Raw genomic sequence first — 26340 nt, 5'->3', positions numbered from 1 at the left:
TAAAACTACCCCCCTCAAAACCAACTGGAGAACTTATGATTTTGCCAAGGAAAGCTAATCTAGAGGGAAAAATCCTATCACCCACGGATCTCCTTCAATTCGCTAAAGAAAGGAGATTTTAGCATCAAAAAGTGAAGAAGGACAGAATTAAAGGTCTTTAAGCTGGGCAAATTTAGCTTTAGGGGACCCAGCATATTGTCTTTGTTTTCCTCCTTTGGGGTTTTTCCTCCTTCAGGGGTTAAAAATAACCCTGAGGAATCTGCAGATCTTCTCCAAGGGGCTTTTGAGTTGTGTGCCCTCGGAGTGCCCAGCTGGACCCTGTCCTGAGCTACTCTGGGTTCACCTGTCCCCAGCCCACATACTTAGTCCTTGGGAGACATACGCCGCCGCTCTGGAGCGTGTCAAGTGGCAAAGAACCAAGGAAGGAATAAATAGCAATATTTTAAAGTTTTGAAGTGCTATTTTAACACAAATACCAGAGCAACTATAGCATAAATCAACAGAGACACCCAAAAGTGTGTTTGTACAAGAAATGTAATAAGCTGGTATGAAAAACAGTGTCAACTGGTGCAGATGGCAGAAAAAGTCAGCATTCAAATGTGTGCTGTTTTACTAACACGTTAAAGATCAACATTTTGCTACCTGCTGTTCATGATAGCGGGATTAAAAAACACACAACACACACTTATCCTCGCGCGCGATAGTCTAACCCAGAGAATGAAAGATTCTTAAGGAAATTGTCACGCACTTTCTATCCTTCATCTGGTGGCTTTAAAGCTTCCGTGCTTCAGAGGAAAATGTGCTTTCCCCCTGTGCCTGATGTCTGAGCAAATTAGGAAAGGAGGAGGAGGAGGTGTCAGTGTTTCTGCCCTACCAGGCCTCCTGGGTTTGTAACTGGTGGGGGGTGGGGGGCACAGAACCGCCCTAAGTGCACACTGCGGGCACCTCCCTCTCTGTGCACAGCACAGGGCTATTTCCAGGGCGCTTTCTCTGGCACCGCAGCTCCAGGGCCCCCAAAAAGCACTGTTAGGTAGGCAGGACGGGAGCAGTAGCCCACTCCACCGATGGGCAAACTGAGGCTCAGAGGTGGTCAGCACCGGCGAGGGTGGCAGAGCCTAAAGGAGGTGGATTAGGGATGCAGACCAAGCACGGAAGCCAGCCAGGAAATTGCCAAGGAATTCTCAGCAGTGTCGCGCTGTTTGCTCTTCAAGCCACCAGCTTATAGTCAACCCCCAGTTCCGCCTTACCTGACCTTGAATAGGTGCCCTGACCTCTGAGACCCACGGCTTAGGCTGAGGGATGAGAAGGACACGAGCCTCCTGCAGGGTTGGTATGACGTCCGGATGAGACGTGGAGGAAAGTGCTCAATGAGGCCTGAGCCTGACCTGTGAGCAGAAGCAGTGAAGCCTCCGTCCAGAACAAACAGGGCAACCGTGGGCCTGGGACACAGAGCTGGCCCATGCGTGGTGTATTTGGTGTGTTCAAAAAGTTCCGAGGCCATGTATGAAAAACTAGAGATTTCACTCGAAGATCTAGAATGCTCCTTGCCTTGACAGTCCCATTCAGAAGCTCTGGAAACGCAGAGCCAAATGCTCACCTGGCAGCAAGCAGCTGGACCTGCTGCCTGGCCCACAGTCCCTGTGGTCTGTGGCCGGTTAGGCCAGACAGGAAGCGCGCTGAGGGTGGGGCTGGGCCCCCGGGGAGGGGGGCACGTGGCAGGCCAGGCTTCCCTGCCCTCGAAGGTGCCGCAGTGGATTGAATGATGGCATCCCCAAAACAGAGGGCCACATCCCAGAACCTGTGACCTTGTTTGTTAAACGGGTCTTGGCAGGTGTAATAAGTGAAGTCTCTTGCGATGAGGCTGGATTACTCTGCCGGGCCCTAAATCCAATGGCAGTTGTCTGTATGAGCGACAGAAGACGGAATGACAGCACGACCTGGAGAGAAGGCCACGTGAAGACAGAGGCAGACACTGGGCAGTGCAGCCACCAGGCAGCAGCCACTGGGAGCTGGAAGAGGCAAAAAAGAAGCCTCCCTGGGCCTGCAGAGCGAGCACAGCCCTGCTGACACCTGAATGGCTGGCTTCCAGCCTCCAGAACTGAGATGATACATTTCTGCTGTTTCGGGCCACCCAGCTTGTGGTCATTTGTTAGGCAGCCTCAGGAAACCCACGGGGGCATGGCCAGCTGGGCACTGGGCGGCAAGTGGCCTTGACAACCCCCGTCTGGCCTTGTGAGCACCTCACCCTCTGGGCTGAGACTTCTCAGAGGCTCCCTTGGTCCCAGCACAGCCTGCAAGGCCCGTCGGGACCTCGGCTTCCCTGCACTCATGCTCCCAAGCTCCCAAAGCGTCAGCTGGTTGCAACACCCCACCCCCTGCCAGCCCTGGCACCCTCTGCCCACCCCCACCTCCTGGGGAAGTGAGCCTCTATGCTGAACCCCTCCGGTAGAAACTGCATTTGCCCTCTTGATGTCAGCCCAGAACCCAGCAGAGAGCCTGAAATATGTGTGAGGTGCTCAACTCGTGTAGCTCACACATGCAAACAGATCAACGTGCGCATTCCCGGGAAGCAGAGGAGGGAGGGGCAACGTGGTACCCTGCCTTACCCACGACCCATGACGGCAACGAAAGGTCCGGTAACGTCGAGTGTTGGAGAGGGCGTGGGAAAATGCTCTCATAAGTCAATCAATGGTGGGAGTAGGAACTGTTACCTCTTTGATGTGATTTGTGGTGTATTTAAACATTTTCTAAGCACAAGTACTCCAGGACCCAGCAGTTCCATTCTTCTGTTTAACCTGGAGAAATCTTAAATGGAGACTTAGGCAATAACTTTCACTGCAGCCTTGCAATGACAGTGAACAACTGGAAATAACCTCGGTGACAACAGAGGGCTGGTTGAATGCCCAGCGAGGGATCCGTGCCGGGAAATCGCAGTTAAGAAGGAGGCACGCCTGCCAGTAAGACACACACCGCAGGCTGGAAAGCAGTTAAGGACAGACGGACACATTACAGAGTGTATTTTTGTTTTGCTTTAAGAAACCATCCCACAAAGTAGTACTACCAGTCACCTGGGCAGTTGTTCTGTGTTACTGTGACTTATAATAAGAAATGTATGTTTGGTGTCTGTCCCATTCTGGCAAAGAGCTCCTAAAACCCCTGGAATTTCCTCAGTGATGAGAGCGATAAAGGTGTCAGTTTTTATGTTAATGAATGACTTTTGGAAAGCTCCCAGGTAACCTAGGGATGTGGGCTGGTCACCAGAAGAACCAACCCTGGAAGACTTGGAGCTTCCAGCCCATCCCCTGACCTCTGGGGAGGGGACAGGGGCTGGAGGTTGAATGGATCACCAATGGCAGATGATTTAAGCAGTCGTGCCTATGTAATGAAGCTGCCATAAAACCCCAAAAGAACTGGGTTTGGAGAGCTTCCGGGATGGTGAATCCGGGGAGCTCTGAGGAGAGTGGCACATTCTGAGAGAGCATGCGAGCTCCACGCCTTTCCCCACACCCCGCCCTGTGCAAGTCTCCCACCTGCTCCGGAGTTATATCCCTTTATAACAAACCCATCATCTAGTGAGTAAAATGTTCCCCTGGGTTCTGTGAGCCGCTCTAGCAAATTAATCGAACCCAAGGAGGGGGTCGTGGGAACCTCCGATTTATAGGCAGCTGGTCAGAAGCACAGGTGACAACCTGGACCTTCGATTGGCGTCTGACTTGGCAGGAGGGGTGGGGGGCGGTCCTGTAGGACCGAGTCCTTCACCTGTGGGTAGGTGCTCTCTCCAGGCGGAGAGGGTCAGACTGGAGTTGAATGGTGCTGGAGGACTGCTTGGGTGTGGACCCCCACCCCACCCCCACACGTCAGGAATTGGGTGCAGCAGAACCTTTCTGGGTCTCAACAGGGAGTGATTGTACCCTCCAAGGGACATGTGACAATGTCTAGAGATAGTTTTGGTTGTCACAACTGGGCCGGAGGTACTCCTGGCACCTAGCAGTAGAGGCTGGGGGTGAGGCAAAGCACCCTGCAAAGGACAGCATGGCCCCCACGACAGTCACCCAGCCCCAAATGCCAGGGCTGCCAAGGTTGAGAAACCCTGTTCTGAGCACAGGAAAATACCTGGAGGCACACAAGTCACATTGATCACACCCTCGAGGGAGTCTGGGTACTGGTAAAGAGAACTTGAATCCCATGGGTAATGCTTCCGCTTTGTTTTCTAGAATAACATTAATGCTGTTGTGTAACCAGACAGGGACGGAGGAACAGGGGACAGTCAGGCTGGACCAGGAGACCTGGGCCTGTCCTGTGTCCCCACCCCCACGCTGTGTCCAGGCCAGTGGAGGGGTGAGGGGGGCAGGGGGGCCAGAGGCTCATTTGGGTCACTGCTGTCTCCACACTGCAGTCTCAAGGGCCTTGCTTGGGGCAGGCTGGAAGCAACCTCCTCGTCCCCTGCCGTGACACTTCCAGAAGTGCCAGTACTGCAACAACACTCGTAACACATTAGGTTCCCACTTTCCCGTAATGAATGTGACTTTTAGCAACTTTGCAGCATGTTTTTAAAAACAGCCTCTTTCACCAAAGCATCAGTACCAGCAAGTTTGTTACAGCCTCCGAAACAACTTCATCCCGTCCCCTGCAGCTCATGGTGATAAAGCGTCTCCATCCTCACAGGCGTCTCCAGAACCCTCCAGACAATTAACCCAGAAGGAGCGACATTGGTGTGCCTGTCAAGCACAGCTTGGTGCTGGCTTCCAGCAGGTACCAAGACCCGGTGAAAAAGACGGGGCCTTCCGCCCAGGACAGGTTTGTATGCCCACTGACCCCCTCACCAGACCACTCCTCCGTGCATCTGGGGCCCAGGAGTTCACAGTGGGTGACCTGGACCTCAGGACTGTTTCTGGACCCTCAGGATGAGACAAAAGAAGGGAGCAACTTAAGCTGAAGTCACCCGTGGCAGGTGGAGACTATGAGTTTTCTTTTAATTTACTTGTAAACATAGTCTCCAGGTAGAAATGTAACCACATCACAGGTGAGGCTGAAGGCCCTCGTCCTGATGCTGGTACCTGTGGGTGTCTGTCCCAGCCCTGTGGGCCTCCATACACATGCGTGTGCCCGCAGGAAACGTCCACGGACACACGCGTCCACTCACTCCTACATCCTGCTGTCCGCACGCGCTCCAGGCCAGGAGGCGTAGGCCTGGGGCTTCCCACCGTGCAGGAAGGGGCCCGGAGCCCGTGCCCGCCTGGCATTGCCCACGGGCATGAACCTGCTACGTGCCCGTCCCGGGCGCCCAGAGGGCAATGCTGCCTCACAGCTACACGCATCTTCAGTGTCAGCGGATCCGGCTCAGTGAGGTTTCCGCGGCAGTAAAGGCTTCTCTCAGTAAACTAAGGGGCTCCGCTCCCTCTCCAGACCCCGGGGAAGGTTTCTGGATGGGGAATGTTGCGGCTTGAACTGTATCCCCCAAAAGACGTGCGGAAGCCCTCACCTCCAACACCTGTGGATGTGGCTTGCTTGGAAGAAGGGTCTTTGCACAGGTCATCATAGTAAGCCAGATTATACTGGATTAGGACGGGCCCCCAATCCAGTGACTGGTGTCCTTAAAACGAGACACACAGACACACAGGGAAGACGCCGCGTGAAGACACAGGCAGAGACTGGAGTGCTGCAGCCACCAGCCCAGGGCTGTGGGGACCCAGAGAAGCCGGAGGAGGAAGGAGCCGCCCCCAAAGCCTGCAGAGAGAGCGCGGCCCTGCCCACACCTGCGTTTTGAACAGATCAGCTCCAGAAGTGTGAGGGAACAGATTTCTGTTGTTTTAAGGCCACAAAGTTTGTGGTAATTTGTCACTGCCGCCCTCGGAAACTCACACAGAGGATGTGTGGCCGCCGTCTCACCCCACTGCTGTGGGCATGGCCTGATCCACTCTCCTCGTAACCCAGATGAAACACCCTTGCACCCTGGGCTCTGAGCAGTTCTCAGCTCAAGGATTCCGGCAAGTGACTGAAAGCCACACAGGGGCGAGGTCCATGTGACCCTGGTTGAGCACCCAGGGGTGGCCTCTCTGCTCAGGCTCCCACAGGGCGTGCCGTCTGCCCCTGGCAGCCTTTCCTGCCTGGCAGGCCCTCCTAGGGGCAGCTCCACCTTCCCCCAGTTCAGTACAATCTCAGCACCACCGTTCCCTTCCATGGCCTCTTCCTATCCTCCTCTCCCATTTTAGAAAAAATTTAATACACCTAGACCTACATTTCAGCCCCGTTATTGCCCTGGGCCTTTTGGGCCTGAGTAAGGATGGCCTGGGAGGTGGGATCACTTCCTCATTTGATGGGTGTGGAAGCCACCCTGAGGCGTGTGGGGTGTGGAATGGTGGAGCATGTCTGCAGGGGGAGGAGGGACTGCTGTCCACACTCTGCCAGGGGCCCTCCTCCCAGAACCGTTCTGGAGAGCCCAGCTGGCTGGCACCTTTCACTCCAGTGTCTGTAAGAGGGGAGGTGGCTGAGATCTGAAAGGATTGAGAGGCCCAGGAAGGCAGGAGCGGCCTTTTGGTCAGTGGTTGTGGAGGGTGGTCAGGGCTCCTAGAAAAACCTTGAGAAAGCATTTCAGATCTTGCTCCCTGGTATATGTCATCAGTTTGGCTTAAATGAACTGTTATACAAAATTAAAAAAAAAACAACAAAAACCCTCAGGGCCAGACCGTCTTGGCCCATCTCCTTGAAGGCTGAAGTTTACAAGAGTCTTCACACAGCAGCCATAGGAAGCCAGCAAAACACAAACCTCATCCTCCGACACACATGCACTTTAAACGTTCCAGGGCTTCCCAGAGACCCCTCACCGGCTTCCAAGGCCCTCAGAGGCAAGACCCACCCACCTCTCAGCCTTTCCTTGTTCCCACCTGCCTTGTCCTGCAGCCCAGCCATACTGGTCTTTAGTTTCTAGAATGTGCACACACCTGCCACTGGGCCTTTGCATGTGCTGAATCTCTGTTGTCTGAATCCTGTCTACTTCTCTTCCCCTTCTCCTAAGTACTTCCTGCACATCCTCCATGTCTCAGCTCAAAGCTCACTTCAAGGGGAGCCCTTCCCTGACACACCCCCTTTACCCCAGAGCAGCTCAGATCTCCCTTTAGGAGCTGTCACCACACCCCACCCTTCTCCATAGCAACACTATTACTAGGGCAGTTACATGCTGATAGTGCCAATGAAAGCTCTGTCACCTTAGCTTGCGTCAGAGTGGATCCTCACAGCTGGGGAAGGGGACCTCTGATTGGCTGGGCCTACACCACAGTACCAGCTTGAAACTGGGGAGGGCCATTGGCACAGTCCCATTTGAACCACTTGGATTAAAAGTGGGAAGGGTGTTCTGCAAATGGGAATTACCTGAGGACAGGCAACAGCTATCGGCAGGGGCAAGCGTCCTGCAGGGCTGCTCAGGGCCGAGCTGGAGACCACATGGGCTGCACCTGTAGGAGCCAGCGAGTGGTACAGGAAGCAATAGAGGCGATGGGCTGCCGGCGACCTATCAGAGGGATCAGCGTGTCCCTGGCTGGGGCTGGGACAACTGGGGCTTGGTCCCACACCATTCAGTGCACAGCTGCTGAGCTGGGGAGAGAGGGGGTCTGAGGGTGCACCAGCCCCGCTGTGATGGAGGCCGCGTCTGCTGCAAGGGTGCAGACAGCACAGAAATAAAGCAGGGAGGCAAGCTGACAGAGTGGCTTGATGAAAACAGAGCAGGGTGGTCACAGTGAGGGGCAGTTATCAGGACGGGCTCTTAGGGCAACAGATGTAGGGAACCAGCGCCCCTGACAGGAACGGCAAGTGCAAAGGCCCTTGGTAGAGATGAGTGTGTTGTGTTCTGGAAGGTAGAAGAAGGTTTGTGTGGCTAGAGCAGGAGGGAAGGAGCAGCAGGAGCCCTGGGGAGGAGCAGTGAGAAGCCGTTGGGAGACATCCGGTGGGGAGAAAGGACTGAGCGCTGGGAGGGGCGTGTCTGCTGGGAAGGCCCACCGGTTGCAAGGGGCTGGGCTCCTCCTGGCTCCCACTGCCACAGGCAGAGTCCTGGCACCCCCACCCCACCCCCACCCCACTTGTGAGGCAATGGAGACATCTGCTACATTGCAGATACAATTGGACACTTTTCAACATATTGCTCAGCCTATAATTTCCTAAGGCTCCATCCAATTCAGCCTGCACAGGGCGGGCGGGGGCCCGGGGTGCTGGGGCGGCTTCCGCAGCAGAAGCAGGAGGACGAGCCATGTCTCCAGATCCTCCGACGGCTCCTGGGCACAGGCCGATGCCCGGTTTCAGCGCAGCTGACGCTCCTCCGGAGGCGCTGCCTGACCAGTGACTCAAGCCCCCAGCTCTGTGCCTTGGGGCCTTTCCTTGGTTAAGAGGAGGGGTCCATGGGTGTGAACAGGCTGAAAGCTGCAAGGACAGCACCTGTCTTCTGAAGGAGGGACAGGTGTGTGAGGGGCTGCCACTCTCCCACGTTGGCTCCTTTCGTCCTGATGGAACCTCACCCCTACCCTGTTGTCAGGGACCCAGAGGCTTGGAGAGGGAAGTGATCTGCATGAGTTCTAAGTGGCAGAGCCGTCACTGAACCCGCCATGGCACCCGCCCACCCGCCGCGGCCCGGCTCTGGAGGGCCTGAGCCTCCGCCCCTCAGCTTCTCGGTCATTCCCTGGGCATCTACAGGGCGGGCGTCACCATGTCCAAGGCCCAGAGCGCTGCTCCTGTCACACCCTCCCCAGAAAGAGAGCAGAGAGCCTGAGGGCCCACTGGCCCCACGGGTCCCTGTGTCAGAAGCATGGGGGCCAGCCCCCATGTCCCCAGCGGGCAAACGTGACAGGCTCGCAGCTGCAGCCCCGCCGGCCCTGCCCGCGTGGCTTGCTGCGGCCGGCCCCTTGGATGGATAGTTGAGCGAAGGGCTGATAACTGGTCCTGGGAAGTCTCAGGAAGACTCTGTGGGCTTTCCCCGTGGTTTGTCGTCTCTCCTGTGCCCATCTGAAGGGGCAGGAGAGGAAGCTGGGGCCTACAGTGAGCGGTGTGGGTGGGAGAGGAGGGGCTGGGCCTCTGCACACCCCTTCTACATCTCTGTACCCCCGCCAGGACCCGGCTGCCCACAGTTCTCAGAGAAGCACACCTCTCAGCCACCTGCTTGACCGCAGCCTGACAGCAACGGGACCTCGCGGAGGAGGGATTTGCAGGCTGGGACCAGCACTGCCTGGCCAGTTGTCTGTGCCTTTCCCTCCTCAGGCCCTCACCTCTCCTTCCAGCTGCCACCTCAGAATAGCCCAGAGCCCAGTCTCCGTGCTTCACCCGGGACCAGTCAACTCCTGCTGGGGTGGCCTCTGCCAGACCCATGGGGCCATAGTGAGGAGAAGCAATGCCCCAAAGACCATGTGTGTGTGTAGTGGGGTACTGTTTCCAGAGGAAGGCGGTGCAACGGGCAAAGCTCAGCAGGAAGAGCTTGGGGTGGCAGGGGGAGGCCTCTGCATGGGCTTTAAGGGTGAGCCCTGCTCAGAGACAGAGAGGAGAGGGGCAGCGCTCAGGATGGCATGTTTGTGGCAGGGGTCCGCAGGGTGTGGCTGCTGTGTGGCCAGGGGGTCAGAACCCCAGGACCAGGTCTCTGCTAGTCTCTGCTGCACTTCGGAAAAGGTGTCCTGCTGGGGGAGCACAGCCCCGGAGGCGCATGGCCTGGGGAATGGCAGGCGCAGAGGTTCTGCCAGACTGCACAACACGCACAGCTGTGCAGCACGCTGACCCAGACGTCAGGACGGGACTGGGAGACCTGGCAGCCCACAGATGGGCCTCCTCTCCGCAGCCAAACAGTGTGTGTTCCACAGTGCCTGCCCGGGACCCAGCCTCCTGCAGCAACAAGATGCAAAGGGGAAACAGGGTGGCAGCCCCCAGCTGCCAGGCAGAGGCCGAGAGCCAGGCGGGCAGCCCTGCAAGTCCACTGGACACCCCACCTGCACGGCTGCTGGGAGTGAGCACTGCTCCACAACAACAGGAAGCAATCCATCAGCCGCGTGGGCCTGCGTGGAACCTCCTCCACCCAGTGGACGGGCCTCTGATCCCCCAGCACACCCAGAGGCCAGAGGCAGCACCATGTGCCAATTAGAGGAGCCAATCAAGTCGCAGTGCACAGGGTATTTCCTTTTACTGCACAGAACCGAGGGGCATAAATCCCGGTTCCCCTTCTGTGGCCTGATCCTGTTGTCTGTGTGCTCATATCATTTAATAACTCCTGCCACGGCCCAAGGGCCAGATCTGTGGGGGATCCAGGGGCCCAGTTGGAGATTCCCGTCAACAATCTGGCTGCTTATACTTCCGTTTCCCCTCCGAGCCTCCCAGAAGTTTCCATAAAAACAGATGTAGGTAATCAAAGACTTCCCAGCCCTGAACAGCTCTGCTCCTGGAGACTTCGGCAGAGCCTGCTTCCTCTGCGGGGTTTGTGGCTCCAAAAGTCTCTTAAACCTGCCATTGAATCTTCCTTCCCAGGAAGGAAGGCCCCCCGGAATCATTTACCGATTATTTTATGGTCAGTAATAATGCTAACAACACCTTAGCTGTCCCGTTCCTCTCCCAGTTAGGCTCAGATCACATGGCACGGGAGTGCCTGGGCCTCAGGTGGCTGAGCAGTGAGCTGTCTCATTCCCATTTTGCAGCTAGAAAGGAGGAGGCAGTATGCTGAAGGGACCAGCCTAAGTGCCATCTGCCCCAGATTCCAAACACTCCAGGAGAAAGGTAGGAGTGGCCTGTCCCCCTGCCTGCTGCTGGCCTTGTCCCACATTCTTTCTGCAGTACACCTTTGTCAACTGCTGAGGAGGTACCCCTCAGCTGGCCCAGAGCTCAGTGGTGGGGTGGGATGGAGCCAGGACCTCAGCTTCCACATCCATGCTCCCTGCAGCTCACCACGTCAGTGCCAGGGTGAGCTGGGCGGTGGGTGAGAAAATGACTTCTGAACCACACCGCCCAGACTGCACGTGTGTGGGGCTGGATTCCAGTCTCTCCTGTTCCTCGTGCCTCTTGCTGCCCCTTCACGCTGTGGAGACCAGGTCGGCTCAGACCGGATCCCACACATGCCTGGTCTCCCTACATGGCAGGGGCGACAGCTGGGCTCAGCTGATCACAAGCCTGCTCCCAGGGCTGTGAGTCTTGAGTGAGACAGCCAATGAGGAAAGGAGCGCTTGTCTGGGAAATCAGATTTCCCCAGGGATGCTCTTGTCGTTTGCGATGGCTGGAGTCGGTTCCCGTCACCTGCAACCAAACGGTTCCCGTCATGGCGACCAGCATGGCCCCGTGACCAGAGTACGTGATGTGGACCACAACTCACATGTGTGGAGCCCCTGCTGTGTGCCAGACACCCTCAGTGTTACCTCACTTAGTCTTCACAATAGCCCTAGTATTATTATGCCCACTTCACTGATGCGGCTACTGAGGCACAGAGAGGTTAAGGAACCTGTCCAAGGCCACACAGCTAACGACTCAGGCGACCTATCACCAGAGCCTGCCTCCTTGAGGAGCATGCTGCTTGGACTCAAAAGAGCACAATGGCTTCTTGGTGTCTTAGAGGAAGAAGTAGGACGGGGTGTATGTTGTAATGGGGAGGTGGGGAAGTGAAACCCTGCGTGGGAAACCCCCTCTGCTATGGGAGTGTGAGGGCCTGGGCTGGATATTGGCCCCAGATGGAGCAGGAGCATGTCCTGTTTCCAGGGCCCGCCACCCCAGGCAGGGTGTGTATGCTGTGCCCAGAGGCTGCTCCTGACAAGGGCCACAGCACGCTGAGGGGGCTGGGGGAAGGTCTGTAGCATCACCAGCGGAAGGAGCCAGAATAGACAGGTGGACCGTTGGCTGAGGCAGGGGCTGCAGGTGTGCTCTCCAGGTTTCCCGGGGAACCCTGTCAGGGGCTACCTGCCAAGTCCGAGGGGAGCAGGCTAGTGAGCAGAAGGGGCACCCACAACTCCAGCCAAAGCAGCCCTTGGTCGTTTACCTCCTGGACTTCCACAAGGAATGTCATTTGAGCAAAGGCCTCCCCTCACTTGGGGACCATCTGCCTGAGAATGGAGCCAACATAGAGGAAAGCAGAGACAAAGAAAGATTCCTGTCAGTATCGGCTCACCCCAGATCCAGCCATGCCTGAAGCCATGGTCCTTTGAATAGCAAGAGCTAATACTTTGTTGATATTCTTTCAGGTCTGACTTAAGGCTATGACTCCAGTTTTCGTCACTTTCATCTGAATGAATCTTGACAAAGGGGGATCCATACTGGGCTAAGCTCCAGCTTTCTCCCGCCGCTGCAGTAGACAGCAGCTTTAACACCTCTGGAGGAGTGGCCTCCTGGAGCTCCATCAGGAGAAGTTGGAACGGGCACAGAGCCACCCACACCCCTGAGGGTGCCCTGGAGGCGAGGGTCAAGGAACCCACGTCCAGGGAGCTTTGAACAGAAACCAGTTGTGTGTCGCCCATGCTCAGAACTGTCCAGTGCCTTCTCACGCCTCAGACCGTGCCAAGCCCGCTGCTGTGGCCCCAGCCGTTCCCCTCCTCCCTGGGAGGCAGGCTCTCTGGCCGTCTTATCTAGAACGGGTAGGGCTGGCTTCCCCTGCAGGCCCCACACCAGCACTCTGGGAATGCCCCCCCTCCCCCGCCATGGCTGGCCCCTCCTAGCTGTCTCCTCTTCAGGTTGCTCTGGCACCAAAGTCACCTCCCCTGGGGCCCTCCTGGTGGCCCCTTCTAGTCACAGTGATTTCCCTCCTTTGCAGTGAGGACTGAGGATGGCTGCTCCCCTTGGTTGTTGCTTCCTTCTCCCCACTGGGACAGAGACCTTCGCTTCACTGTGCCCATTGGACACTCACTAAACACTGGTGAATGAATGAATGCATGAACGGTGAACACAGCCTCCAGAGCCTTGCCAACCACCTCCCACCTCTCCTGACTCCCTGCATCTCCTCTTCACACACACACAGCAAGCACTGTCATTCTCCACCTTTCTTCTGGGGAACGCCCAGCACCCATGACCAGGGGTCTTTCCTTGCCCGAAGCCCTCTGGCCGACCCATGGCGGGCTGGCTCCCTGGTCCCTGGGAAGAAAAGGCCTCCTGTTGTGCCTCTGGCCTCAGCCCCCCGGGTGTCCCCGAGGGAAGGAGGCTCCAGCAGCCTGTGTTCCAGGGAGCAGTGGCTCAGGATAGGGGTGGGTTGCTTTTGTTTTTTTCCATATGAGGAAAAAATTAGCCTTCCTTACCAGACAAGAATGACAATTTACAGCAAATTATACTCTGAATTCATCGTCTGGAATGAGCGGAAGTGGAGTTCTATGGAAACCCGTCCCAACTGACTGGCTATTGTACACGCACCTGCTAACATTTGTTAAGCTGGGACTTTATGGGAAGGACATTTTGATCGCTTCCAAAGTTTGCTGAGCGATTCCCCTCTCTCTCAGGCACACGGTCTTTGTGCTGGAAATTTCCCTCGTGGCTCCTGTGAGCGCCGGCAGACGGGCACGTGGGCTCGCGGGCGGCGGCACACAGCAGCGGTCCCTCTCGTCCGCGTGACTCTAATAGGGAGCTTTGCAGGTGCCAAGTGTGGAAATGGAAGCTGGGAGACTGAAATAATAGTTGGCACCTGTGCCGAGCTTGCCCGAGGAGCTGCAAACCATGGTGCTGGGTGAAGGGAGGGGCAGAGGACAGCAGGGGTGCAGGGTTTGGGCTGGGCGGCCCCAGGGTCGTGCAGGGGTGCGGTATCAGGATGCAGAGGTGCTGGCGGGACGGGCAGATGGTCATCCACCACGTCACATGCCTGGTCTCTGTGGTCCTACAGAGGTCTCATTCCAGGCCGCCGTTCTGGGGGCTGGCAGCCACCGCCCCCCCCCCCCACTCCAGTCCTTAACCTTGGGACTGCAGCCCAGCACCTACACAAACATGTAGTGGCCTGGGAGCCCCAGGAGAAGGGACGAGGTTCCCATCGTGCCTCGGAGCCATGTGCTGGGCCTGGTGCATGCTGGGTACTGGGGAAGTACTTCCAGGCTGAGGACCCTTCCTCTGACACATCACACTGACACTCGGCCTGTCCGGCCTCCTGGGTCTACCAAGGCTTGTTCTTCTGGGACCTCAGTGACACTGAGGATCAGAGGGCAGGCAGGCTGTAGGCAGGGGCCTCTTCCATTGGCACCGTCATGCCAGTCCAAGAACCGGCGATGACCTGCGGACTCGCGGAAGTGGACATAAGAATGTTCGCTGAAGCTTTCTCTGTGGGAACAAATGTTTAGGAACGTCACACATTCAAATGTTTAGGAACGAGCAGCAGGAGGGGCGTGCTAACAGAAGCGGTGGCATCTTGGGCTCCAGCAGCAGCAGGGGAAAAGCATGAGATGTGCTCTCGTGTGGAGAGAGTGCCAGGAAATGTGGTTATTCCTGAAAAAGAAAGTAAGTTTAACAGAAAGTTTATAAACACAATGCCAAATATTGTGATCAGACACATATACACACAGACACACACACAAATATGTCAAATATGCAGAGAAGCCTCCACACCATCAACCATGTCCACCTCTGGAATGACGCGGGGTCTGGAGCTGGAGACAGCGGGCCGGTGGCCTTATCTATACTGTTTGCATTCTTCCCCTTCGCCTGAGGTTGTATTCATGCACGCTTCCGTAACGCAAAATTAATAATTTTTCTAAAAGAAAGGAAAAGCAAAGCAGGCTGCTTTCTGCTTTCAGCCTTTCTGATCGCAGTCTGAGATGGGACAGTCCACACAACCCAACCATTACGAAGCCCAGCTTGTCCCATTCATTCATTCATTCATTCATTCATTCAACATGACCCTTTCTCTTCTCAGGTTCATTCAAATGATGGCAAAGGGTTGGGAGGGAGCATCTCTATCTCTTCCCCAATAAGAGGAAAATGTTATAAATCCAATCAGCCAATGATAGCTGCTGTGCACCTACTGTGTGCCATTTGCTGTGCAGGGGCTGGGGAAGATGACAGGAGAAAGGGGAGAAGCCAGGAAGGAGGGCAGAGCAGGGAAAGGTGAGGAGAAGAAGAAGGGGAGCCCCAGGGCTATCCAGACAGGATGGTGAGGCCAGGGGGCCTGTGGGCAGCCTGGAAAGTCAGCTAAGGGGGGGCAGGGTCCGGATGCCCCGTTCCTTCCACTGCCCCCTGCAGGATCTTCTGCTCTGGTGTTACTACTGGTTTTGCTGAGAACTGGGTCCTGAAATGCCCAACCTGGGATGAGTCATTTCTTCTCTCTCTGGAACAGCCTTTGCCACTCAAAGTCCTGGGCTCTGGAATAGAAAGGGCCACCGGCGGGGAGAGGACCACCAACCCTATAAAACTTCCCCCAGTTTGGTACCAACCACCAGAACCTGGGACCATGAAAACTCTTCCCAAAGTGGGTCAAAGGGGGAGAGTCCTGGAGTTCACTCATTGAATGAATGTTTTTTGGGCCCCTTGGGTGTGGGCACTGTGCCAACCTGGGAAGGCAGGTCATGAGAGATGCCCACATGGTACGGTCATGGGTGTGGGGATGTGGGAGAGGAACAATAAGTGCACAAGCAGAGGAAATGATTAAACGTCGAATTCCCGTAGGACCCAGCAGGTATATACCCAACAGAAATGAAAACGTATGTCCCCATCAAAACTTGTTCCCAAATGCTTATAGCAGCATTATTCGTACTAACAAACTGTGGAAACCTCCCAAATGTCCACCGATGGACAAATGATGAACAAAATGTGGTGTGTCCAGACAGTGGACTATTATTCAACCAGAGAAAGGAACGCTGCCTGGACTCTCCATGAGGCAGTCAGTCACAGAAGACTGCAAATACGTGATTCCATTCATGACAACCCAGGTTAGGAAAGTCTGAAGAGACAGGAAAGTGAATAACTGGTTGCTTAGGGCTAGAAAGAGCAGCTCAGTGGGTAAGAGTTAACAGGTCTCTTTCTTAGGTGATGAAATGTTTTAAAGGGACCGTGGTGATGAGTGCACAGATCTGTGAATATACTAAAAGCCGTTGAATGGCTCACTTTAAGTGGGTGAACTGTCGGGTATGTGAATTATGTCTCAATAAAGCTGTTACCAAAAGAAAGAGCAAAAGAATTGCCACTATCAGACAAATCCAGAGTGGACGATGTCCTACCAGTCAACTGGCCTGGACTTGTCCAAAAACCAAAGTCATGGGAAAGAGGAGCGGGGGTGGCGCTGCTCTGGATTGAAACAGACCAAAGAACAGACCCGACAACCAACAGCAGGGTCTTCGGTTTGCTCCTGTTGAAAAAAATCTAGGGACAACTAGGGGGCATTTGACTTGGCTTAGATGTCAGTGGTATTATGGGATTGTTGTTCATACGCTTAGATGCAAAACTGCTGTTGTGTTTATTGAAGAGAATGTCCTTATTCTTAGGGGACAGGTGTTTAGGGGTGAAATGCTGTGATGTGTGCACTTGGACAGGAAAAAATGTGTGTGTGTGTGTGTAAAGGGTGAGAGACAGCAAACACCGCAAACTATGAACAACTGATGGTTCTCAGTGAACACCTGTTAACAGGTGTTCATGATACTATTCTTTCAATATCTTGATATATAAAAGGCAGAGAAAAAAATGTCACTTTGCCTTTGTGCCACTTCTTAAGACCTTGTAAAACCCTGGGTTTTCCACCCCATTGAAAGGTGTCATCAGAGCACAGTTGCCGGCCAGAAAGTTGGGTCTCTGACCCTGCCCAGGCCCTCGTTGCCCACTGCTGAGTTAGCCTTACTCAAAACAGCACCGAGGCCAGCCCCTGCCTGCCAGGCCCTGCCGTGCCCGGGCCCTGGCTGCCACCCTCTCCCTACGATGGGGGTAGCCTCCAGCACCCGGCTCTCCCTGAAGCCCGTTCTCCACATGGCAGATAGAAAAGACAGACATAGCTCTGATCACCTCCTGTGGCACTAAGCAGGACAGCAGTGTTCACAGCGTGGTGCTGGGTGTGGTCACGTGATTGGTGTCTCCCCACCCCACGAGCCTGTGCACTCCATGAGGGCAGGACAGCCAGGATTCCCTGCTCACTGGGCACCCTGCACAGACAGATGTGCAGTGTGTGTTTGCACAGAATAGAAGAGACACCGTGTTAGGTCAACACAGGGCTGTTGAAATGGAGGAGAAGGAGTCCTTTTTTTGTCCCTTCAGCTGTCAGCATGTAAATGGGACTCCCACCAAGTCTCAGACCTGCCTGCTGCTCCGGCTACGCCCGTTTTAGGAAAGGGGACTTGTGACTTCAGCACAACCCCAACTGCTGCTTTACAGACCGGTCATGTCTGGGTTAGTGAAATGTGATGGACATGGAGGAACCACCCAGGAACCCCCTGAAGAAGATCCCATCACCTCAGTCCCTCTGGGATCGCCTCAGCTGCAAAGCTGGCCTGCTGGTGGCCGTCTGCCATGCCCGAGGGCGGCGGTGACACGCAAGCTTGCCACTCGGCCCAGGGTGCGGCTGTTCTGTGGGCACCTCAGTGCCAGAGCCCTCTGCCCACTCCTGCTTCTATGGCCCCTGGTCCCCAGGTGTTCATCGCAGGGCACTCCCCAACACACGTCCCGCGCAGCAAACCGCTTCCGGAGAACCCAAACTGCCACAGGCCCGTGGCCTCTATTCCAGGGGAAGGCAGAGGAGCAGGCCGAGCAAGCACCGCTGTCCTAGCTGCCGCGACAGGGCCCCTCCCCCCTTGCTAGCTGGGGAGCAGAACAACCATGCAGGCCCGGGCGAGGCGTCCTGCAATCTCTGGAGAAGGGTCCTCTCCTCTGGAGGTGCCCTTGTCACTGTGTGCACTTGGGTGGTGACTTCCTGTCCTCAGACTTCCACCTGGCAGAAGAATGGCACGTCACTATGACGTCGTTACGCTCATGACCACAGAGATGAGGGAACAGGAAAGAGCCTAGGCCTTCCATGAGGAGAGCCACAGACGGGGCACCTGGTTGCAGGGAGCTGGGGACGTATGTTTGCACATTATGCTCTGCCTAGCCGCCCCTGCCTGGGCTCTCTCAGCCCCCACGGGCCCCAGTCCTGTGGGCCTGCACTGTCAGCCAGACCTCACCTGGTTGCAAACATGTCTGAGCCCTGGGTCTACTCCGCTTTGCCCCAACTTTGGCCAAGCTGCCATGCTCCAGGCAAGGGCCACTGGTCTCTCTGCCTGCAGGCTATGCCCGGTCCCGCCTCCACACGCCCTCAAGAGCTGAGTGATTTGTAAGCAAGTAAATCGCATCAGTCACTCTCCTACTTAAAACCCTTCAACTCAAGGGCTTCTAATAGCATTAGAGTAAAATTCAAACTCCCTGCCACAGCCTGCGAGACTCCAGGCGGGCACCTCTGCCGCTGCCCACCCCATCTCACGCCTGTCCTCCCCGATGGCACTCCAGCCTCCCTGCAGGGTCTGCGGACACAGTAATTTGCTTGCCTCTCTGGGCCTAGGCATATCCTGTTCCCTGGGCCTGGGACACTTTTGTGCTGGATTTTTGTCATGCTTCAGGTCTTTCAGGCTCAGATGTCTCCGGAGAAAGGCCTCGCGAGCCAGCTTATCTGAAGTGATAAGACTGTGCTCTGCTCATTCTTGTCACATCACCCAGATACTTTCTCAAGAGTTCTTACAAGTGCCGAGAACCATCGTATCTTTTTCCTATGCTAGGTCACTCGCTTACACCCTGACCCCTCTCCCACCCTGGGGACAGGTCTCCTCCCGCCTTGGTTCCCTGTGTCCCCGGTGAGGGAACGGTCCTGGGCACGTGCCAGCTCAGTGAAAACCGTAGGACGAATGACCAGAGGAAGGCAGGCAAGCTGGCCGTCCTCGGCAGGACGGGAGGGGCGGTGGTCCTCGCTGGCTGGCTGAGGGATCCCTGATGAAGCCAGACGGGGCGTCTCTGCCTTCTTCCATCACATGCTTACACCATATGGCTGCTCGCACCGGGCTGATCTGCAGACACTCTAACTCGGAGCTTTCTTGCTTTTGTGTGTTACTAACATAAAGATGGATGGAACATAGCTTTCCACACATTCTGTGTTTGCTAACTATCTATGTGTATATAAAACAGACATCGGTGGTACTAGCCAACCCACTTGTGAAGTGGGAGGAAAACACCAATTAGAGAGAGGGAGGGAGGTACTGGCTGAGAAGGAGGCCAAGTCTCTGGACTGCCTGAGCTTTCCAGGGAGCAGGCTGCATTCAGGAGGGCGTAGGGCGGCACACAGGTCTTGTGGCCCCCATGGCCCCCAGGGTGGAGTCCAGCTCCCCCAGGAAGCATGGCACAGAGGGTACTTCTCTGGGCTCCTGCCCCTGGGGCCTCAGCATTGCCCTGCCCACCTCACGCTCATCAGCCCCAGACACACTGACAGCTGTTGCCTCCTGTGCCAGCCTCCGAGTCTGGTCCCAAACTCTCCTCTGCCCAGCCCCACCTCTGACACAGCCTGCTGGACACCCCCCCACCCCGCCTTCATTCCTGAATCTCCCCCTCCAGTGTCTGAACACTGAGCACCTCCCATGTGTCTTTGTGCAGATTCCTTCTGAAGGAAGAAGGGCCCCAAACAAGTAAACAAACAGGCAATTACAAAATGTCTCCAGCATTAGGCAGAATAAAAATATGGGGTGTAATTAAAAGGGGAGAACTAAGCATTTATTCCACCATATGAGCTGTATTTCAGGGCAACCAAATAGCTCTAATTGATATGGAAAATTTCTTTACAGAAGACTCCAGTGAATGAATTCGGAACAGTGGAGGACCCTGGTGGGGGCGGGGGGCAGGGGCAGTCTGCCCAGTGAGAGCCATGTTCCATCAGTGACACGGTTTGGAATGGCAGGGCATGGTAAGGAGAAGCGCTGAGGACTTCTACTCCCTTTTATTATTATTTTAAAGTTATTTTCAGACAGTGCCCCCCGCCGTCCCCCTCCTGCATCAGGCAATCCCACACACTGCCCGCCCCCCTGGCAGGCCTCTAATTGGGAAGAAATGAAGGAAACAGAAAAATCACCATTTTGTAAACCCCAATCAAAAACTGATTCAGGAAACAATTATCAGTGGATGAAGCTATTAGGTGAGGGGTGGCCAGGGAAGTTACGATGAAGGACCGGCTGTCACCACCTGAGCCTGCCGGCCCATCTCAGCATCAGGAGAGGGGACAGCCAGGCCCCGGGGGCCTCTCGAGGTAGTGACACGTGAAGCACACAGCATCACCTCTGGATATGAACTAATCACTTAGGAGAACTGGTTTCTGTCTACAGGGAACAAGGGGAGACAGGAACGGGTTAAATGACTCCATGGAGAAGCAAACAGACAATTCCAGAAGGTGAAATGATGGCAGGACCCTGGCTTCTGCAGCAAATGTAGGAAAGACAGGGCTGCCTGAGAGTGAAAAGAGCAAAGGACACAGCAACCAGCCCAGCCCATGGATCCTATTTAGACCATGATCCTATTTAAAAGGCATATTCAAGGCCACTGGGAAATTTGATTTTAGACTGAGTGTTAAATGATACCAAGAACTGTCTGTTTTGTCAGGGGTGTTACTGGCATTGTGGGTAGGTACGAAGACGCCCATACTTTTTAGAGATGCCTACGTAAGTATGTAAAAGTGAAATGAGATTATGTTTGGAATTCGCCTTAAAATACCTCAGCAAGGGGGAAAAAAAAGCCATGGGCTCGAGGAAGCGAATGTGACAAAAATCTTAATTGTTCCGTCTGTAGGCTAACTCCATGAGGGCTCATTGTAGTACCATCTTTCTACTTGTGCGCATGTTGGAAATTTTTATAATGAAAAATACAAAACCAAAACAGAGAAAACTGGTGAGAGGCGAAAGAGAAGAATAGTCCTGAGATGGAGACAACGTAATTTAGATTGTGTGGCGTGTCAGAGAATGGATGGAGTCCGCAGGCTGGAGCAGAGGGAGAAGTGGGAGAGGAGTCGGGTGCTGTGTGACGTCAGGTTCCTCTGCAATCCTGGGCAGCTGTCAAATGATCTTAAGAGGGACAGGTTTGATTGGACTTACAGAAGGAATCTAGCTGTCAGGGGACAAAGGTATTTCAGTGGGGAGGAGGCAGTGTAGCCGTCCAGGCAGCAGACAGTGGCTCCCTCCAGGACCTGGCAGAGAAGGGCAGAGGTAGACAGGTTGGAAATCCTGGGGGGGCAGAAAGCCACTGTGGCTTGCTGCTGCCTGCAATGCGGAGGGTGAGAGGAGGGACCAGTAAGGAGGAATCGCAGGTTTGGGGCCTGAGGGATAGAGTGGGTGGTGGATCCAGGTGGAGAAGCAGGTGGGATGGGTGGGGGGACCTGCGGTCATCTGACACTGAGGCCTGGCAGCCGGCAAATGGGCAGGGCAGAGGTGTGGGCTGCAGATGTAAGAGCCCCTGGGGAGGGAGCATTTGGAGAATCACCCCATGCTGGAGGAGGAGGGGGTCGGCGCTGAGGAGGCCCTGGGAGGAGGAAGAGAGCGCACTGGAGTTCTCGGGAAGGCGGGATGGGCCGCCATGCCCAGCACTCCTGAGAGGGCTGTGCAAGGAAGCCTGAAAGATGCCCTGTGCAGTGGGTGACATGGGGGGCGCTGGCGGCCTTGACAAAGACAGTTCCAGTGACTCCCCTTCCTGCCCCTCCCCCCGGGGTTGGATCTGGTCCCTTCCTCTTGCTGCTTTGTGATGACCCACAGGTGGGCTGCTTCTCTCCTCCGAAGGGCAGAGCGTCCTGGGTGCAGGGTGCTTGGTTCAGCCTTCATGCTCCCAGAACTCATCCCTGTGGCCGCCAGCCGGGCCCCTCTGTGCCCCCCGTCCTTACTCTGGCCAGTTTCATCTATTCATTTAAATAATAGCAGGTCACACAGTGAGTCGTTCCCTCTCAATTCTCTTTGACATACTCTGCTTTGTCAAGGAGAAAGGGTCTGCCGCTGAGATGGCTTTGACACCCCCTCTAATGTTTGCTCACCTCCTTTTTCAAAAACCTGTGATAAAATAGTACACATAACAAAACTTACCGCCTTAACCACATTAAGTATCCAGTTCAGCGGCATTTTGTACCTTAACATAGTCCTGCAACCATCACCACCATCCATCGACTGAACTCCTCCATTTAGCAACAGTGACACCCGGTCCCCTTAAACACTGACGCCCCACCCCTCAACCCCAGCCCGGGGGACCACACTGCCACTTTGTGTCTCTATGGAGCTGACGGACGACCCAGGTACCCCACCACAGTGGAATCATACAGTCACCCCGTTTGGAACAGAGAGCTCGGGCCTGGGCATGACCCGCCCCAGTGTCGCCTGTGTGGTTACGAGCACTTTGCCGCCTCCCTTGTCTTTGTGGCTGTGCTGCTGGCTTTCCATCTGGGGGAGGGCTAGGACGGTTTCCTTTTCAAACAGACTGAAGTGGGAAATAGTATTCGTAGTGAAAGGCTGAAGGCACGAGGCTGTCCGATGGGGGACACGAGAGGGTGGGAGGGGGGAAGCCCGGCGCACACTCGGAGGCTGCGGGCTGAGCCCTGGAGTCCCTGATACCAGCCCCGTGCGGGCCTCCGCAAAAGAATGCGCCCCCACTCCATGGCCCTGCCTCCTAGCTTCCTGTCACCATCTGGAAAAAGCTTTCTGTACCTCTCACCTTTGCCCTGGTCCATTCATCCGCCCACCTATTTATTCCGCACACGTGGCCGTCCAGACCCTGTGCTGGGCTCTGGGCAACGCTGGGGCCTGCAGGCCTGGGTTCCTGCCCGTCTGTGCCCTGCTCAGAGCCCCCTTCCTTCTCTCCTGCTCGTGGGTTTAATCCGGAGCCTCCCTCCCCTACGACTCCATGCTGCAGACTCGGAGCAGTTCCGACCTCCAGGTGGGCTCCGGTGTCAGACAACCCCACCCCCGAACAGGCCAGCCGCCTGCTGTTGTCCTGCACAGACGTGGGCCCGGCTTTGCCAAATCATCCTGTCGCTCCGCGTCACAAACCCTCGCGTGGACAGGAACTCAACTGTTTGCTAATATTCTGCCTCAGTTTGTGACCGCTGTCCAGGCACGTGTGGAGTGAGTGCTGTTCAGTGTCCATTTGCCCCAGAGCGGGTGAGGTGTCCTTGGGAGTCCCTAGAAGGCAGGGTCCAGCCAGTCCCCCCAGGCCCACTAGCATTTGACTGGGGACACGGGCCTCTGCGGCCGCCAGGCTGATTAACACGTGTGTGCCAATGGGGCTGATACACGCGACGGGTGAGGAACGTTGCTGGCGGAGTCGGGGTTCCTGGGGAGCTGTGCCAGTGAAGCAGCCTGGCACCCCCGAACCAGGCCGGTGATGGAGGACTGACTATAGAGAAGGGCCCGCGTGGGTCTGGACCACTGCGAGCCGCGGGGTCACAAATGGACAAAGTCTGGCAGCTCCTCACCCTTTCCTTCACCCACAACTCTCTTGGTTCCACGTTGTGAGAAACCCAACCCCAACGGGCTGCGTGAATATGGGAAAATACATAATTGGCTCCAGCATCCAGAAAGTTCCTAGTAATCTGGTCTTGAGCTTGATTGGATCCAGGAACTCAACGAATCAGAATCCTGCTTCCCCTCACCTTTGGCTCTGCTCCCCTGAGGAAGGACTTCCCTCCAAGGAAGGTCACCCTGAGTGGCAACATGGCCTCCTGGTCCGAGGCCCACTTCCTGGCAGCTTAGCAACACCAAAGGATTTTGATTGGCCCAGCTTGGGTCATGTGCCTACCCCTGAACCAATCACGTGGTTAGGAATGTGGTACTCTGATTGGCCAGGACCCCTACCCCATCAAAGTGCAGAGGGTGGTGCTTCAAGGAAAATGTGAGTCCCTGACCAGAAGGAACATACCAAGGCCTTCTCTCTCCAAGCCATCCCCCCACCCCACCCTCTAAGTCTTGCAGCTGTGCCTGTCTTCAGAAAACCCAAAGTGAGATTTAAGTGAAAGCTGGGGATATGGTGGTCAGACATGGATCAATGCCCTCCTGTGTCTTAGCCCACACTGTGGGGGTAGCCTATTGCTACATAACTGCCCCCCAACCTGGTCACACACCCCCACTCCTTGAAGTGTCTGCAAATTAGTCCCTGTTTCTGGCAACCCTGGGCTTAGCATAGAATCCATAAATGTCAGCTCATGGCTCTATCTTACACTAAGTTTAAAGGTCAAGTTTAATTTTCACTGGAGTGTTTTAACTGATCGCAGCCTCTGTCTAAAGAAGTATCGACTGGACTTACTCTCCAGCGTAAAGGGGGTTAGATCAGGGAGGGACCACCCATTGGTTAGCCAGTCTCTCCACCTTGGAGTCCACAGCAGTGTAAGCTTGATCTGAATGGTAATAAAGACTTGGGGAGCATAGATTGGGGTCCTTGACTCCCGCTGACCTGGCAGGCCTGTGCACGCAGATTTCCAGGGCTGAGGGAGGACAGGAGCCATGACTCCGGGGCCTTCCCACACTCGGGGGTCCTGCTCACCTCACCTGGCCCCCACCAACAGCTCACACTGGTGCAGCCAGTCTGGCCCCTCTTCTTCTGGGATTCCAGTCTGGAGCCGCACAAGAGCCCCTCCTTTGGCCCAGCCAGGCAGGTACAGTTGTCCAGCTGTGCCTGACAGCAGGGCCCCTGCCAGTTCCACAGCCTACGCCTTCCCTGACCAACCCTCTCCAGCAGCAGTGCTCCTTACCTTTCTGTTAGGTGTCTTTAAGGAGCTGGTAAAAGTTATGCATCTGCTGCCCCGGAAAGGGCACACAGTGGGCTGGCACTGTCTGTGGGCAGTTTCCTGGGCCCCTGAAAACTGATCCCAGGTTAAGGGATCCTATCTGGGAAGGACTTCCCACTGGCAACCCCCATGTGCTCACTTCTCCTTAACCCTGGTATCCTGGCTCCTGTCCTAAGCCTCCCACCATCATTGGTGCTAAACCTAAATTTCTTTATGGATAATAATTGTTAATCCTAGTGAACGCTTACTACTGGCTAGATACTGTTGCAAATGCATTATGGGCATTAATACAGGAACCCTGGAGGTTGGGATAATTTGAATCACCCCATTTTACAGATGAGGAAATTGAGGCACCAAGAAGCAGTTAAGGCTCTTTCCCAAAGCTGCTGCCTTCCCCACATAGCAGCTGGTTTACCACCTCTAGTCCCATCCACAGTCTCCCTCAAGGCTGAGCCCATGCATGGACACTCTGAACCTGTTGCAGGTGCATCATGAAATGAACCCAAACAGCCAAAGGTGAGCTGCCCCAGATGAGTGGCCATCTGTAACTTCGAAAGTCTCCAAGCCTTTGTGCAGTCTGTTTCCGCTGCCTTGCACATTTCTTTTCTATTGCCTCTGCCAAACTCATTCATCCTTCCCGCTTACATGCTGCTTCCTCCATGCAGCCTTCTTGGAAACCAAGAGGAGGTTGGATGCTCCCGCCCCCTACTCCATGTGAAGTCTTATCCCCCAGGATTTTCCTTATCAGTCTGTACTGCCGCTTACTTCCTCCCTTCCAGACTGTAAGCTCCCAAGTAAGCAGGGATTATTAAAGTCTTGCTTTACTTTGTTTTAATTCTTTTTTGAAAAACATTTAAATTGATTATTAAACTATAACAGCAAAGTACACAGATCGTAAGGGTATAGCTCGAGCCTACCTAAGCCAACTTGAGCAAGTCACCTCAGCAGCCTTGACCTCAGAGCCCCTGAAAGGTCAACAACCTGTTAGCAGTGTCTTTGTGGAGGTGCCACAACATACAGTCTTCAATAAGACCCAGGCTCTAACATCAAGAAGACAATCATGAGGGAGTGGGGGTCAGAGAGCAAAACTGAGACTGTACAGCAGGGAACACCTGGGAGTGCTTCCAGCCCTCTGCTACAGGCTTCTAGAAGTTGAGAACAGAAGGTACTTTCAAGTTACATTATTCCATAGCTGCCTCTCTCACCAGCCGGCAAGCTCTACAAGTTTTGGTCCATGTATGGTTTTCAGTCATTCATTCACAAATAGGATTGAAGTGTCTCCTTTCCTCCAGCCACTATGCCGATACCTGGGGCATACAGCCGGGAAGGAGACAGACAAGGTAGGGGGAGGGACAACGAACGAGGCAAAAACCAAGGAGCAGGAGACATGTGGTGGCAAGTGCTGGGAGGGACCTGCAGCAGGGCCATGGGGTGGAGAGAAGCTCCTGGGGAGAGCCGGGCGCTAGGTTAAATGGTCACTGCAGACCTTGAAGTCCTCAGGAAGGAGGAGAGCCCAAGGGGGCCAGAGCAGGTGACAACAGGCTCCAAGTCCCTGAGGTGAGAAAGGACAGAGGGTGGCCTGAGCTGTGAGGGGAGGGGTTGAAGGGGAGGTGTGACGGGCTGAGGGCCAGTTCATGTAGTGCCCTGGAGGTCAAGGCAGGGGCTGTGGATTTGATCCTCAGGCTGACCGC

The sequence above is a fragment of the Rhinolophus ferrumequinum genome, chromosome 15 (genome assembly GCF_004115265.2).
Source record: "Rhinolophus ferrumequinum isolate MPI-CBG mRhiFer1 chromosome 15, mRhiFer1_v1.p, whole genome shotgun sequence".
Lineage (NCBI taxonomy): Eukaryota > Metazoa > Chordata > Mammalia > Chiroptera > Rhinolophidae > Rhinolophus > Rhinolophus ferrumequinum.
This window is presented reverse-complemented; position numbering follows the sequence as displayed.